This window comes from Leiobunum rupestre, chromosome 11 (assembly GCF_980474605.1).
Source record: "Leiobunum rupestre chromosome 11, qqLeiRupe1.1.hap1, whole genome shotgun sequence".
Lineage (NCBI taxonomy): Eukaryota > Metazoa > Arthropoda > Arachnida > Opiliones > Sclerosomatidae > Leiobunum > Leiobunum rupestre.
The window spans coordinates 26,223,959-26,240,207 of record NC_143394.1 but is presented as its reverse complement, the minus strand read 5'-3'; the positions used below and the strand labels follow the sequence as shown (position 1 = coordinate 26,240,207).

General features: G+C 42.0%; 2 long non-coding RNA genes across 4 annotated transcripts; one reads left to right on the top strand and one right to left on the bottom strand.

The window, feature by feature from the left end:
- The first annotated feature begins 297 nt into the window (after positions 1 to 297).
- Positions 298 to 3,316, top strand: LOC149922072 (uncharacterized). Of its 3 annotated transcripts, none has more exons than XR_016477194.1 (3): positions 298 to 1,955; positions 2,084 to 2,239; positions 2,302 to 3,316. It is a non-coding gene; the product is annotated as an uncharacterized LOC149922072 (long non-coding RNA). The 3 variants fall into 3 exon arrangements; XR_016477196.1 differs by having other exon boundaries at positions 298 to 2,239; positions 2,302 to 2,441; positions 2,544 to 3,316; XR_016477195.1 differs by having other exon boundaries at positions 298 to 2,239; positions 2,302 to 2,452; positions 2,544 to 3,316.
- Positions 3,115 to 3,936, bottom strand: LOC149922071 (uncharacterized). Its single transcript, XR_016477197.1, has 3 exons — positions 3,601 to 3,936; positions 3,392 to 3,521; positions 3,115 to 3,330 (listed from the first exon to the last, which is right to left on the bottom strand). It is a non-coding gene; the product is annotated as an uncharacterized LOC149922071 (long non-coding RNA).
- Between the last annotated feature and the right edge of the window lie 12,313 nt (positions 3,937 to 16,249).

The following is a 16,249-nucleotide window of genomic DNA, read 5'->3' as shown; positions in this document are numbered from 1 at the left end:
AAGGCATTCGATAGTAAATGTAAATTCACCCATTTTTCATTTGCTTATACGGCAAAATCAATAATCCTTTAATTTCGATTTATTTACGGTATTGTTCGTTGCATTGTTAATATTTTATGAAGGAGAAATAGACTGAAGTCCATAATTAAATGTCGGTGGAAAATACAACAAAAAAGGTGGGGGAATGAAACACGTAGAAACTACTTTGATATAAAGTGTAAAAGTGTAGCTGAAATATTTTCCATTGTTATGCTAAAGGCGTTTAAATTTTATTTTCTGAAAATATATACCCTAATAACTTGGGAAAAGCTCAGATTGTATTGGATTTCAGATATACGATATGCATAGTTTGCACACCCATTAAAAGTCGCTCGATGACTTGGGTGGTGCCTTGGGCATTAGCCTAGCTGATTATAATTAGTACCAAAGGGAAACCTACCTCAAATTCAAGTGACATTGCTGACGCGTTTTGAATTTTGGTTAATGTTAATGATGTGGTATTTTGTATTATGTTAGGGAAATGTTCCAAGTTTAATATGTTAGTAAGTTGGCTTTTATAAAAATATATAAATAAAATTAAGTTAATAATAATGCAGTTTCAAAGTTCGAATGTTGATGCTAGTGGTATGAATAGTTACGGTCTGTTTGCAAATCTCCTATGATGTCCCGAGTGACGTAGAATTAACGTCATAGAGAATCAAATTAGCCTCACAAGTGAGTAAAATACTAATTATCAGACCTTCGACTTGAGTACGGCCACTTGCACGCTCTCACTGTGGCGACAAGGGAAAGATAATTGGCAATATAATAAAGTAACGTGGCCTTCTTGTTTTGATGGGAAAGGCAACCTTCCTTAGCTTTCCCACCAAAGAGCCTATGAATTCATCCGTAGGCTTTAACTGTACTATTTCGTTATCCCATTTTAACAAGTTGAGCAAGCATATCTGACTTTATAATATCGCCTATTAAGGAGTAGCCAGGATTTAGGTTCGTACAACCGTATTCATCAAATACGTGTGGTCTGTCATTTTAGAAACGACTCTCAGTAAACATTTAACACTTTACAAAACCATTCTATAGACATTTCTATAAAACGGTTTTATAGAATGTTAGTAGAAAAATTGTGAAAAAATCTTTGGAATATTTAGTAAAGATTTCATAGATTGTCTTTAGCAAATTGGTAATTTTTCTAAAAATATGTTTTTAGAATATCTTAAGTTTAAGATGTTTCTTTTTCCATAGAATAGTTTCTATAAAAATATTGAAAATTTTCTTTAGCTCGTAAAGAATCTACATTATAAAACTCTAAGACCCTTTCGTCGAATTTTTCCCCAACTTTCATTCGTGACTAACGTTACATCGCCGAAGGTATACCTAGCGCGGGAAGTTTGAATTAGACAATTTCGTTCGATATGCTAGAATAGGATAATAATTGGCGGGTGGCGGGTAGTTTGAATTAGACAATTTCTTTCGATATGCTAGAATAGGATTATAATATTTCTTTTTATAAAATAACCTTGGCCATCTTGTTGAAATGTTGGGTAAATTGGAACAATAGCCCCGCCACTCCCTTTGCCACCCTTTCTCGACCCCCCTTAAAGTACTTTTTAAGGAGATTCCAATTCGCCACCGAAAACTACAGCTGCGCCACCTAGTCACACTGCCTAGAACTATATTTGGGTGATACGGGTAATGGCGTTATGCGAAAATGCGCGTTTTATAACATCAATTAAAACATTTTACCAGAAATTTACTAACGATTTTAGCTTTTTTTTTAAAGCGTGTTCTAATGTTTTGTATTAACAAAGGTGTATATACGACATTTATTTATTAATTTTGAACTGTCAATAGGTATTGAATTCGTAAATATAAGTATAAATATTCGAGTTTAATAACACTATGAGTAGGCCTTGGAGAATTCATACAAGGGATCAGTTTGAAAGCTAGTTTTAAAGGTATGTAGGAAATTTATTATTATCTTCACATTAGAACAAGCCCAGATTGTTCTAATTTCATAGACTAGTAGCTTCAGCATTTTGTATAATGTATAATGTATTTTAAATAATTTTATTTGGTATATTAGTGAATCGCTCCATGCTTGAAATTTTTAAGTATATTGGAGAGTAGTCTACTCTTGATCCATAGAATAAGGTGTGCGGATTGCCAAAACAAAAGTTAAAATTTGAAGTTGGTGATGGAAAACACAGCATTGAAAGGTCCATTGTTCATGCAATAGTGGGTAAATATATTTTTTATTAAAACCCAATTCTTTAATGTAACCTGTTTTATTTATTATTCTAGAAATTCAGGCTTTTGCAAACATGCAGTAAATTGCTGGTCTATTTTATATATAAAGATACTGAGAGCTATCCCAACTTTCTGACTTTAGAAGTGGGGTAAAAATGAAGGAAAAGAACTAACTGTGCCTTTGGTATTGTACGGTAATAAAATGGTTAGAGTTGCGAGGGTTAAATTTGCCTGGCTCAAAAAGGTTTATGTATTCTTATTTGGTCACTTAGTTAGTCTCAAAAATTTATTTCTAGCTTTTAGTCGGGATGAAATATTTGTGGAGAGTCCATTTGTAGCAAAGATAATATCAATTGAAGAGGCAGTGGCACAAAATAACTAAGTTGGAAAGGAAGGAATCTACTGGATAACGACTGTAGAGGCTACTATGGAAAAATTCAGCTAGGCCTTTTCATTTTTTTGTCTATTCTCTCAAGGGCTATTTTTAATTGATATTAAGAGAGACTGACAATATTTGAAGAAAACGTTGTCCAAATATATAATTTTTATTTTAGATTTTAGTTAAAGAAAAGTTATAATTAAATTTACAATTCTAGTCAAGGAAAGTTATATTTTTAATATGTTAAATTAGTTCCTATTTTAAATTTTGGCCAATTAGTATTTGTAGATAACAAATGAACTGAACTATTTATGTTATGAATTTTCTACTCAAAGCCATGTTAACTAAAATGGCAAAAACAAATGTATTATAGAATTAATTCAAAGTTAAAAGCAATTAAATTCATTGAAGAAACCACTTAATTAGAAATTACAATAGAAGTTAATAAAATGTTAAGATACGCAAAAAAGTATTAAAAATAAAAACCATTTGAATTTACAGTATTATTTTTAATCATATTGGGATCTGCGGCAATAGCTCGAAATGTTATTAATCAACTCGAAAACTCATACCGAACCATCAGGGTGGCAAAGATAGGAAAATTGGGGTCCAATACAAAATAGAAAAATATGCCCTTTTAACGCATAATTTTGTGGGCCTCAATGTAATATTTTCCAGCGATAATGACAATCGAACGGCTTGACCTAAAATTAATTTAATTCATTAGCATTTCCTTATTTTGCAGTATATAATAAAACAGATCACCTTTAAAACGATTCACAAAACGTAGGGTCCTCTCTTTTCATTTAGTTACATTGGATTTGTAATAAGTCTACATGGTAAATTATTGCTTGGAATGGCACTGCATTTCATGCGTCTCTTGAATTATCTTCATCTAAATGACAGTTATTATCATATATATTTAATAATATTAACTTTAAAATCAGTAATAACAAGTAAAATTTGTGTCTCACCATCTCTTTCTAAAAAGTCTTTATCTTTAAAATGGGCGCTGCAAATCTGTGCCCACTAACTAGGCATCTTCCCTGATTTTATATTAGTTAACCACACATTAAAAAGATTTTTGCATTTCGGAAAATTGTGAAACGATAACTCCAACGTTCTTTTCTCACCATTTACTCGAATTGTAATATTTTTAAGGGCAGTATTACTACAGAAAGGTACTTCGCAATTTATGCCACCTCTGCGCCTACAATCCGCCATATTAATCGTTTGTTTTGATCAACAAAGTACGCAGACAAACCAAGCTGCAGGGGTAGCGGCTGTGGCGCCGCCTATACCCGTTTCGCTAGCGAATAGTGCAAAAATTATTCCCCGCAAAGCATTATTTAAAAAGTTAATTAAAAATTGCCCAAAGACTATACATTGGCGCCTGACGACGCCGCGCACGGGATTCGCTCGAGCGCTGGGGGGCCGGACCGGTACCCCCCAGCCCCGCTCTTATAATCATCATGGGTTCAAGTATTAATTCCCGAAAAATAATGTTTCGCATTAAAAACAAAAGGATTACAATAATGAAAAAGCTTTAACCGCAATTTATTATTTAGAAAGATATGATAAATGTAACATTGTTACTTGCCATCAATTTTTACCACGGAAAATACGACATATTTCGAGATTTCGTACGTGTAAACTAAAAGTAAAACTGGACTCGTAATCGAAGTATTGGTGCCTCACGGCGCCGCGCACTAACTTCGCTCGAGCGCTGGGGGCGCGCGGCGCCACCCCAGCCCTATTCTTGCCAAATGCGTATCCAGGATTATATTTCAGGGGGGGTTTTGAAGAAAAATTTCAAGGGGGGGGGTGCTGACGGAAGTTTCACTGATTTTTATTAGGCACCCCTCCCCCGTCATCAGCATTTCGGGGGGGGGGTTGAACACCCAAACCCCCCCTTAAATACGCCCTTGATTCTTGCTAATCAAGCTGTGCCATCTATAACGCGACCTAGAGGACAGTACCTAGTATAGTCTCTTGTGGTACGAATTAAACAAGGAAGAGCGACTGAGAGATGAATCGATCCCACACGAAGGAGTTTTCACTCCTCCTGGATGCATATATTAACCCCACCTACGGACATCGTTTCCAGTGATATCGTACTTAGTATCTAGCGAATTGAATTCGCCGTAAAAAAAAACATTTTGGACACTTTTTAAAAATTTGGTAGTATCTTGCCGTTAAATGTAATTCGTCATCAGTCCTACCTTATCCAACACGTGCAAAAATCTCGTATTTCCCGAGAAAATCTCAAAATATGACGTATTTTAAGAGGTAAAAATTGCTGGCAAGTAACAATTTTATATTTATCATATCTTTCTAAATAATAAATAGCGGTTAAACTTTTTGGATTACTGTAATCCTTGACAAATAATACACCTTAAAAAAATAATCAAAAACCATCCTTGACAAATAATGCACCTTAAAAAATAAATAAAAACCAAAAGTACCTATTGTTAAAAATAGCCTTAGAATATTCCGAACTTGCGGAACTACGCGAAGACCCGGTGTCGGGCATGGTTACTTGGTTAGCAGAAAATGAATCCGTTTTGTGAAATGTTTCTTTCCTATCTGTATAGTAGCCCACCGTCATTTTAATCCTTTAATAAAAGCTTTGTTTCGGTCACCGTCATTTTTATCCTTAGACAGTAGACCAGTACATTGTGGTCCTACTGGCGCCATTACCACTCCCAACAAATAAAGAAAGGTCGATTTCCGAAAGGGCAAAAACGGCGCGATGGCGAGCTTTCTTCGCCGCGGCAACGTGTTTCTTCTGTTGTTGCGGCGGATGAAGAAAATCTAAACATTTTAATCGCTTCAAAATCGACGATATATTGATTTTCATTATATCTCAATCTATAGCCTGGGCTTCTATGCCTATTTGTAAAGTATTTTTACAATTTTTGTGAATAATGAAGCGTAGCAAAGCTATTAATTGTAGTCTAATGTTCTATACGTGTGTGTTTTTGTTATCGATTTTTCACGTTCATTCAGCATATTGGACTAGCAAGCTAGCTAGCTTAAAATATTACCGGTCCATTGGACTAGCAAACTAGCTAGCTTAAAATATTACCAGTACATTGGACTAGCAAACTAGCTAGCTTAAAATATTACCGGTACATTGGACTAGCAAACTAGCTAGCTTAAAATATTACCGGTACATTGGACTAGCAAACTAGCTAGCTTAAAATATTACCAGTACATTGGACTAGCAAACTAGCTAGCTTAAAATATTACCGGTACATTGGACTAGCAAACTAGCTAGCTTAAAATATTACCGGTACATTGAACTAGCAAACTAGCAACAGTTCGTTGGAAATTAGGAAACCGAGACCTTTTTAGAAGTGAAGAGAAGCACATTTACCTTTTTACACTAAATCGTTCCTGTCATTTCAAACATTCAATCTTCGTTTAATTTAAATTTAGAAAATCATAAATTAAAAGAAACCAAAAAGTTAATTTGTTTACCAAAAGCCTCTTCGTTGCTCGGAGAAACCACGTTTGGGGAAAGACAACGAGCGGGAAGCCGTGCCAGCCAGAGTAAAAATTGTAAAAGTTGTGCCTAAATCTCGAGGGAGTACAAATCTTACACGCAACTCAACTCTGCGAATTTCTACTTTGACACTTACAAAGGTTTTAACGTGAGTGAAGAAAAATGCTTTACTACGCGCGCTAGTGGAATTTAAGCTCAAGCTGGAACCATTACAATACTGGCCATTTAACTTCATTGTCGATCTTGTTGAGATATTGATGCTACCGGTCTCCAACCTAATTGACTAAAGAATAAGGCCCACTAAGAAATCTTTGCGGGCTCACTGTGGTGCAATAGCAAGCGTCACTGGTGATTTTATTCCGCTCTTAACCCTTCGGGTCAGAGGTCGCCACTTTCGGAGAATTCTGAAGGTGGACAACGCGAGCGAGGATGAGTCATCTGTGCAGCGACGGCCCCAAAACTCTTAGAAGTAAAGGGAAAGGTTTGTTACTGACAAACCCTACATTTACGAATGCAAATGTAGGTTTTACACACTCCCACCCAAAAATTAGTCGTTAAGGTGGTTCATAGCGTCGGGAAAGTGCTCGTCACCGCTATCGAGGGAAGAGACGTCGTTATAACTCCCTGCATCATAGGGACAGCCACCGAAGCAGACACCCTCGGAGCTACCGTTCCCACGGTACACCCCTGGAAGACATCGCTTTACCCCAAGTATCTGCTGCTGGGGCCACCGGGTGGCAATGAAATAGGTCAGCAGGCCACCGTCCATCTTAGTAGCTACGGTCCTCGACATCCTTTGAAGGGGTGTATGCTTTGCCTCAATGGATCCCAGTGAAGCTGCTGCGAAGTGGGTGGCCTGCCCCCTTGATCCTCACATCTAACAACGGAATAAAGCACATCAAGATTGCGCCATACTATCCACAATCCAACGGCCAAGCCGCAAGAACGGTGCGTACCGTCAAGGAAGAAACAACGTCGCGATCCCATGGAACGCAGAAACAAAGACTATCTTCTATTATAATGCGCTATAGACGTACGCCCTTTACATGTGGAAAATCCCCTGCTGAGCTCATGCTCGGGAGAAACATTATCACTCGCATCGATCTCAGCCATCCTCGAAATCAACTTGATCATGCCGAAACCACAACAAGTGAAACCAAATTCCAAGTAGCAGATCAAGTATTCATCAGAAAAAATATTCTTGAGGCCCGAAATGGATCCCTGGGATTGTCAACAAGAGAATCGGCAAGGCGATGTATGAAGTAACCGGTGAGAACAAGACGATGCGCAAGCATCAGAATCAACTAAAGCAGCAACACAAAGAGTCCGATGACCTTACGAATACAGGGGCAACGTCAGACCTGCAAGCCTCATCACATTGTGACAATGACAAGTTTCCTACTCCACCGATCCTGGTTACAATTGCTAAAAGATGGCGTGAATGCGCAATAATCTTCAGCCAAAATTACGCAATAAGTTAGACCCCCATTAAACAGTGTTACAAGCTTTTGAATGCAGATTGTAGTGATGCTTAGGGGGGTCTACAGCGCTCTCACCCCTTCTACACCGTCTCTTCCTCTTGGGACGAGAGAGGGTTTCCTACCGGTTTTGTCACACGGAGGGCCATCTCCTTGCCATGGCGGGGTGAAAGTCTTTAGCTGGGACACGTGCGTTACTCCTATGAAATCACCGGAGTTTGGGAACCCCAGCCAATATGTCAAAGGAGTGGTCCTTTCCTGCACTACAAACGGCCACTCAAACTTATCTTCCAACGAAGCTGTGATACCACGGCTCGCCTCAGAAAGTTTTGCACTATACGAGGTCTCCGCATTTGTAGAAACAGCTCGATGACGCAGTTTTTGCGTGAGCTTCGAATCCTGTAAATGCAAGCGTGCATGATCGATTGCAGCCTAATTCTTAGTTTCTCGGCGTACGTACCTCCGCTTCGATTGCCAGAAGTATTTTCTGGTATCGACTCCCAATCCAGGGGTGCGCGAAGCTCTCGGCCTGAGTTCAAAGCGGCGGGAGAATACCCTATGGCCTTGCTCTCGCCTGAACGCAAAGCAAACCCTAAATCATTGGCTTAATAGTTCGATTCATCCGCTCAGTCAGATTTCACTTCTCCCTGGATAAAGCATCCATTACAACGGTTAATTTCATTGGGTGGTATTGCACCTCAAAATTATACGGCTATAGCCATAGCTGCACGGGCTCGTCTCAATTTTGAGCCAATTTGTGAGTTTGAGACGGAGTCCTTAAATATTCGAAATAATTTTTGAGCCCGAGACGAGTCCCTTCTAAATTGCAATAAATCTCGAGCCTCTGATGAGCCCATTCGAAAAAACGTAAAGGGTGGCGAGAACCAGCTGGCGAAGCAAGGGATCGATGGGGAAACGTCCTTAAATAAAACCAAAGGCAGAATCGACGCTGCCGAGAAAATTGAAACAAGGCAAGAGCAGCTAAAGGCGAAACAGGACCTTAGACCAGCAACACACTGATAAGTGATCGTTTCTTGGTTTGGGGCCCGGAGAAAAGGTGCGGCTAGTAGTCGAAAATGTGTTAATTTGAAATAAATTATTTAAGAAAGACAACATATTAATTTACACGTCGAGGATGAAAGTAAAATATTTAAATATTATTGATTAGGGGTTAAAAGCTCGGCTATTGAGCGTTGACCAAAAATATATATATATATTAATTTAGCCATGAATTTCGAACCAATCATTAGCATTTTTACCATCTGGAGATAGGATGGGAGGTGTCTTTCTGCGTTTTACGTAAACACTTAATCAAGAGACAAAAGTTTCCGGGATCGGGCATATTAAGCGATGAAGAAACTTACATGAAATTCTTAAAAATCAGTTGATAATTATAGATGACGGATTCGGCTGTTATATTTTTACCTATTTCCGTTCGATCAAAAAGATGTATATTGAAATTTTACAAAATAAATTTCGCGCTAAGCTTTGGGAATCGAAACATTTTTTTAGCTGTGGCGCTTGACCAACGTGTTGAAGATGACTGATTAAAAGTATTAATTTGTTGTATAATTGACATTTCTACCTTTATAGTTTACGAGTTATTCCCGCGTTTCTTTTGTATTTGGTTGGTTTAATGCCCAGCGTATGATGCTGCCCGCCGTCCTCGTAGGGTGGCGTCATCTAGTGATAATAAAAATAGTTTTTAGTTCTTAAAATTTGCAACAACGTGTGACCGTATTTTTTTCTTTCTCTCGCTATTATTGTGTGGATCTTTCGGCATTCAAAGCCCTTCCAATTATAACAGGTTATGGGCCCAGGACTCTAAACATTACCAACGTAAGTTTGAGTGCGTCTTCCAAGGATTGAACCCTGCATCCCTGATCAAATCTGTGGTAAGGAACTTTGCTTTGCTGTACGAGTTCGATATTCAGCCAAAAAAAAAATGTTCGCGAATATTCGAAACTGACCTTGACAAAAAAAAACACACAATAAAACAAGTTGCGACGTAACGGATCGAGTCGAAATAAAGTCGACATTAAAGTGCCCGTTTTTCGTGTCAAAACGAAAAAAAAACCCAAATAACCAAAGAATCGCAAATGGCGGCGTCTCAAGGCCACAGTAGCATGAATTTCGAGAAATTAGATGGAAAGTCCAATTACTATGATTGGAAGTTCGCAATGGAACTCTATCTCATCGAGAAAGACTTATGGGACTACGTGCACGGGACGAAGGTGGCGGATCCGACGAAGGCCGACGAAGTTACGAAAACACGGAAGGCGTATTCCTACATCGGCTTAGGCGTGAAATCTCACATTTATACCGAGATTAGGGATTTGCCTGCGAAAACAGGCAAAGCTGCCTGGGACGAACTAAAGAAGAGGTTTGAAGATACGGGTTTCTCCCGAAAGGCTTGTTTGATCGCTGAATTAATCAACATTAAGTTCGGCGACTGCAAGAATATGTTCGAGTATCTCAATAAAAAGAAAACCGCGGCGCAGAAGCTTAAGTCGATCAACCCGAACAGCATTGACGATGAGACGCTAGCCGGTATTATCCTCGCCAGTTTACCCAAGGACTACACCCCCTTAGTCATGGCCTTAGAAAATTGCGGACAAGCGGGCACCACTGATCTAGTCGTAACGAAGCTACTCCAGGAAACGAACAAGGAGGCGGCAAGGGCAGATGGAGGAGAATCAGCGCACCTGAACAGAGAAAAACGCTTCAAGGGAAAGTGCAACCACTGTAAGAAAACCGGGCACAAGGAAGCGCATTTCTGGGCGAAGGACCCGAGCAAGCGGAAGGATGGCGGCGGGAAAGGAGACCAGAGCAACCGGAAGGATGGCGGCAGGAAAGGCGGAAACAGTGCCGAAGCTGCGCACATCCACGTTGAAAATGGTACGAAAAGGAAAAACGATTGGTACGTCGACTCGGCAGCCACATCTCACATGACGTCTCAGATCGAATGGGTGAAAAATTTCCGAAAAGAAGAAGCTCCACGTTTAATTAAGACCGGCAGCGGACATTTGCAGTCGAGCGGCATCGGCGAGGTAACTTTACCTGTTACCATCGATGAACGAGTCGCGTCCTTCAACTTGCACAGAGTTCTAGTCGTCCCGAATTTATCCGACAACCTGATCTCTGTATCAAAACTGAGAGAAGATCGGTTAACGATCGAGTTTGATGACGTAACGACAATTCGACGCAAGAAAGATCGTAAGATTCTTGCAACCGCGACTGAAGACGATGGCCTTTATCGACTGAACATCGCTTGGGAGCGCGTAAATTTCGTGTCCGAAAGACTCACCTTCACGACTTGGCACCAGAGACTCGGTCACCTAAGCATCGGAGGAATGCGTCGTTTGAAGGAAATGGCGGAAGGAGTAAGCTTCACGTCGGTCCCAGACGCCACCGTTTGCGTACCGTGCATAAAAGGAAAGCAACACCGGATTGCTTATCCGAAGAAGAAGGTGGAAAGAGCAACCGACCTTCTAGAATTAATCCATTCGGACTTGTGTGGGCCGATGACCGAAAACTCGATCGGAGGCGCGCGCTTCGTGTTCGTTTTGATTGATGACTTTACGAGAATGACTTTCGTTTATTTTCTCAAGACGAAGAGCGACGTCAACGAACGATTCCGCATCTTCAAAGCAGAAGTGCAGAAACAAACTGGAAAGTCAATCAAGAAAATACGGACCGACAACGGTAAAGAGTACGTCAACGCCATTATGGACAAGATTTTGTCAGACGAGGGAATTATACACCAGACGACTGTGCCATTCAACCCTGCGCAAAATGGCGTCGCTGAACGTGCAAACCGAACGATGGTCGAAAAGGCAAGATCCATGCTAGCTGATGCCAATTTACCAAATATATATTGGGCTGAAGCGCTAGCCACTGTGTGCTATCTGAAAAATCGTTCGCCTACGGTTGCAGTAAAGGACATGACCCCTTATGAAGCTTGGCACGGCAGAAAACCAGACTTAAGCGGTCTGCGTGTTTTTGGATGTCGGGCGTTTACTCATATACCAAAAGAGAAGAGGCGAAAATTGGACGAGAAATCCACGGAACTGATGTTCGTCGGGTACAGCGATACCACGAAGGGATACCGTCTGATTGATCCGGAAACGCACAATATAACAATTTCACGAGACGTTACTTTCGTAGAAAGCCAGATGGCAAGAAGCCATGCTCCCCAAGCGGACCCTGGACCGTTCTACGTAGAAGTGTTTCCTAATACACCCGTCATCACCGGAGCCATCGTGGCAGCACCGATCGCTCCAGAAGTCGACATCCTCGATGGCCAAGGGCCAGGAGAGGCCCGGGCAGATGTCGATGGAGTAGCCTTCGTAGGCCACCCCCCCGAAATTCCGATTCCAATAGACGTACTTCTGGAGCAGGAAGCCGAGCAACCTGTTCGTAGAAACCCCCCTCGAATTTGTGGACCACCACGGCGATACGGATACGACGAATATGCTGAGTTCACGTCCGAATCCCCAAATTACGACGAGTGGACCGTATATGATGAACGTTTCCCGGTAGTATCACTTGATGATTACGCCCTGCTAGAAATGGAAAAAGAAAACGTCGAAAGTCGAAATGCTGATCCGCAGTCACTCGAAGAAGCTTTGAGTGAACCAGACGCTGAGAAATGGAAACAGGCAATACAAGAAGAGTACGAATCTGTCATCAAGAACAAGACTTATGACTTAGTCGACCTACCCGAAGGACACACCGCAATAGGAAGCAAATGGGTATTTAAAATTAAACGGAACTCAGAAGGATCCGTCGTTCGTTACAAAGCCAGGCTCGTGATTCAAGGATGTTTCCAGAAGGACGGCATCGATTACGAGGAGACGTTTGCGCCGGTGGTGAAGTATACGACGTTACGCCTACTCATCGCACTGGCAGCAATTCACAACTGGGACATTGACCAGATGGACGTCGTTACCGCTTACCTAAATGGGGACGTCGAAGAAGACATTTATATGCGTCAACCCCAAGGATACGAAAAGAAGAACCCAAAAGGAGGCCTTTACGTGTGCAAATTAAACAAGGCCCTTTACGGTCTAAAACAAGCCGGAAACTGGACAGTATGCTGCGTGGCATAGGACTGAAGTGTGCACAGTTCGATTGCTGCGTGTACTATCAAATCGAAAAAGGCGACGTTTTAATCGTTGCTGTTTACGTGGACGATTTGCTTATATTTTCGAACGACAGGAAGGCGAAATCTTGGCTCCAAGGAGAACTTCGTAAGAATTTCGAAATGACAAATCTTGGCGAGGCTCACTTCATCCTGGGTATTCGTATCCTGCGAGATCGAGAAAAAGGCACAATCAGTTTGGATCAATCGACGTACATCGAAGATCTTCTGCGCGAATTTCACATGCACGATAGCAAACCGGTCGTAACTCCAGTCGACAAAAATTGTGTTCTATCAAAGCTAATGGCTCCTCTATCCGAAGCAGACAAAAATGAGATGAAAGAAATCCCGTACCGTTCAGCGATCGGAAAGATGCTATATGCGGCGCTGGCAACTCGACCTGACATAGCTCATGCGGTGAGCATGCTCAGCCAGTATTGTTCCAACCCTGGAAAACCACACTGGACGGCAGCTAAACGCGTGATGAGGTATTTGCGAGGAACGACGAATCTCAAGCTCGTCTTCACCAAATCCGGAAATTCGACGCTTGCCGGACACGCAGACGCTGACTACGCAAATTGCGTTAACGACCGACGTTCCTTCACCGGCTATGTATTTCGTCTGGCCGGAGCGGTGGTTTCGTGGAACTGCAAGAAACAGCCGACCCCAGCATTGTCCACTACCGAGTCGGAGTATATGGCGCTAACGAGCGCGAGTACCGAAGCAATCTGCCTCCGTCGAGGACTGATTGAACTGAAATTGCAGGGAGCACGTGAACCCACGCACATCCTATGCGATAATAAGGGCGCAGTGGATCTATCGAAGAATAGTCTCTACCACTCGCGCACAAAACACATCGACGTGCGACACCACTTTATCCGAGACGCGGTAAACCGGAAACTTGTGAAAGTCATCTGGATCGGAACAGACAAAATGGTAGCAGATTCGCTAACGAAGCCAGTTGAGCGAGCCAAATTGGATTACTGCAACAAAGCGATGGGACTCAGTGAGTAATCTGAGAAACCGCCCAAACACGGGAACAAGGGAGAGTGTTGAAGATGACTGATTAAAAGTATTAATTTGTTGTATAATTGACATTTCTACCTTTATAGTTAACGAGTTATTCCCGCGTTTCTTTTGTATTTGGTTGGTTTAATGCCCAGCGTATGATGCTGCCCGCCGTCCTCGTAGGGTGGCGTCATCTAGTGATAATAAAAATAGTTTTTAGTTCTTAAAATTTGCAACAACGTGTGACCGTATTTTTTTCTTTCTCTCGCTATTATTGTGTGGATCTTTCGGCATTCAAAGCCCTTCCAATTATAACACAACGCCTAAGTAACGTTTTTGCGTCTACATACCCGGCCTTAAGCAAGGGAAGGATTCGAAAGGACCCACCCTTAAGCAAGGGGGACTTTCCCCAAACAGAGCCCGGCCTAGCCTTCAAGGGTCTGCCTCTGGCGAGAACCAGCTGGCGAAGCAAGGGATCGATGGGGAAACGTCCTTAAATAAAACCAAAGGCAGAATCGACGCTGCCGAGAAAAGCAAAGGTTAGAGGAGGTGTTGAAGTTTTATAGCAGCAGCGCTTCGCAGTGATGAACAAGAACTCAAGTAAACGATAAACTGGTTTAATTATTTAAATAATAAGAGCAAGTTTCATGGTTGTAAGCTGGTATATTAGTGACACACTGATACGCAGTGTAAAGGGTTTTTATATTAAAACCCGTGCGGAATAAATTTAAAAAACAAATATAAAAATAAAGCGGAGAGGAGATAAAGTAAAAAAAAAACCTATCCGTGGTTTGGTTTTCATTCACGCTGTGTTGTTGAACAATCTTCGTCGGTTATCGCCAACAGGAGGTCTCCAATAAGGAAGACCCCCCTCCTCTGCAAGGTAAGAGACCAAGGGGGAACGAAACTACGGACTCCCAGTCTCAGGTCTCCAAAAGGTCTAAGACCAGACCTATAGTGAGACCTTAAGATCCACAAAGATGGCCATCACTATTGATGGCTATCCCATGAAGACCATCTCTGAAGAAGAGAAAGGCACCATCCAGCGAGGGATTCTGGAGAGGAAAGATGGGATACCCTCGGGTGACCCTCTACCTCGATTCTGGAATTTCATGCAAGAAGGAGGCGCAGTCCACTACCTGTGTAAGGATGTGTATACTGCAGAATGGTTGGGGAAGGAGTTCGACCAGAAGGAGTTGGTTCCAGGAGGGTCATTACTTTCAGTAATGAAGGTAACAGACCTGCCGAAACCATTCAAGGTTGCCTTCCGCACCAAAGATGTGTACACGAGGGACGCTAACGTCTTTCTACGCAGACTTAAGACTTTCAACATCGCGCTTAATACGCAATGCTGGAAGATCGTCAACAAGTCTAAGATTCCGACTGCCATCCGCTGGGTTTTTCAGATGGATGGTGATCGGTCAAGGCCATCAGGGAGGCGGGTCTTAGAGCTGAAACCGGCTGGGACAGGGGTTTCTTTAAGATACTCTTTGATCCTAGCATGGCCAACTCGAAGGACCCGACCAACCTGGATGGTCCATCGACATCCGGCAATATGCCGGATCTTGAACAATCTGAGATCTCGGGGATGGAAGACGAGATTCTAGCCACTGGGGACTCTGGGGACGAGATCAAGGAGGCTGCTCATAAGGAGGGAGCAACAGGGGGGAAGGCTGGGGACGCTAGTCGGGCCGGTGGGAGTGATGTGACCTCCACATCCACCACTGGGTATGGTTTGGCAGAACTGGCCAGCAACCAAGTTAACCCTACCTAATATGAGTTTGAAGGTGCTGGAGATTAACCTGCATCACTGCAAGGCAGCCTCTGCTGTACTCTGCAGATAGTTTGCCAAAGAGGGCTTGGATGTCGCTCTCATACAGGAGCCATGGACTACCAATGGCAAGATACTTGGCCTCCAAAATGCAGGTAATATATTCTTTGATTATAACTCTGCTACACCCAGGGCTTGTGCACTGATACGCAAGGGTATTCATGCCCTTCCGCTCTCGATGCACACTTCTAGGGATATTGCTACGGTAAAACTCATTATTTCGTCCACCGACGGTGGTGGGCAGGTTACTATAGCATCGGTTGTGACGCTAATGCTCACCACAATATCTGGGGCAGCACAGACTGCAACCAGCGTGGTAATGACCTAATGGAGTATCTGGTTAGTACCAGACTTCACATTCTGAATAGGAACAATGTACCAACTTTTGTTACTTCTAACAGAAGTGAGGTCATCGATCCTACACTGTGTACAGCGAATGTCGCAGAAAAAATTAAGAACTGGCATGTGTCCAACGAACCGTCTTTGTTGGATCACAGACACATTTGCTTTAATATTCTGGTCAAATCTGTATGGGCTTGTACCGCTATTTGTAACCCTAACCGTAATTGGTCCGGTTACAGGAAAGACTTGAATTTCTTCCTTAAGGGTGATAAGCCACGGCTTTCATCGGTGCTGGATTTAGATTTGGCTGTTG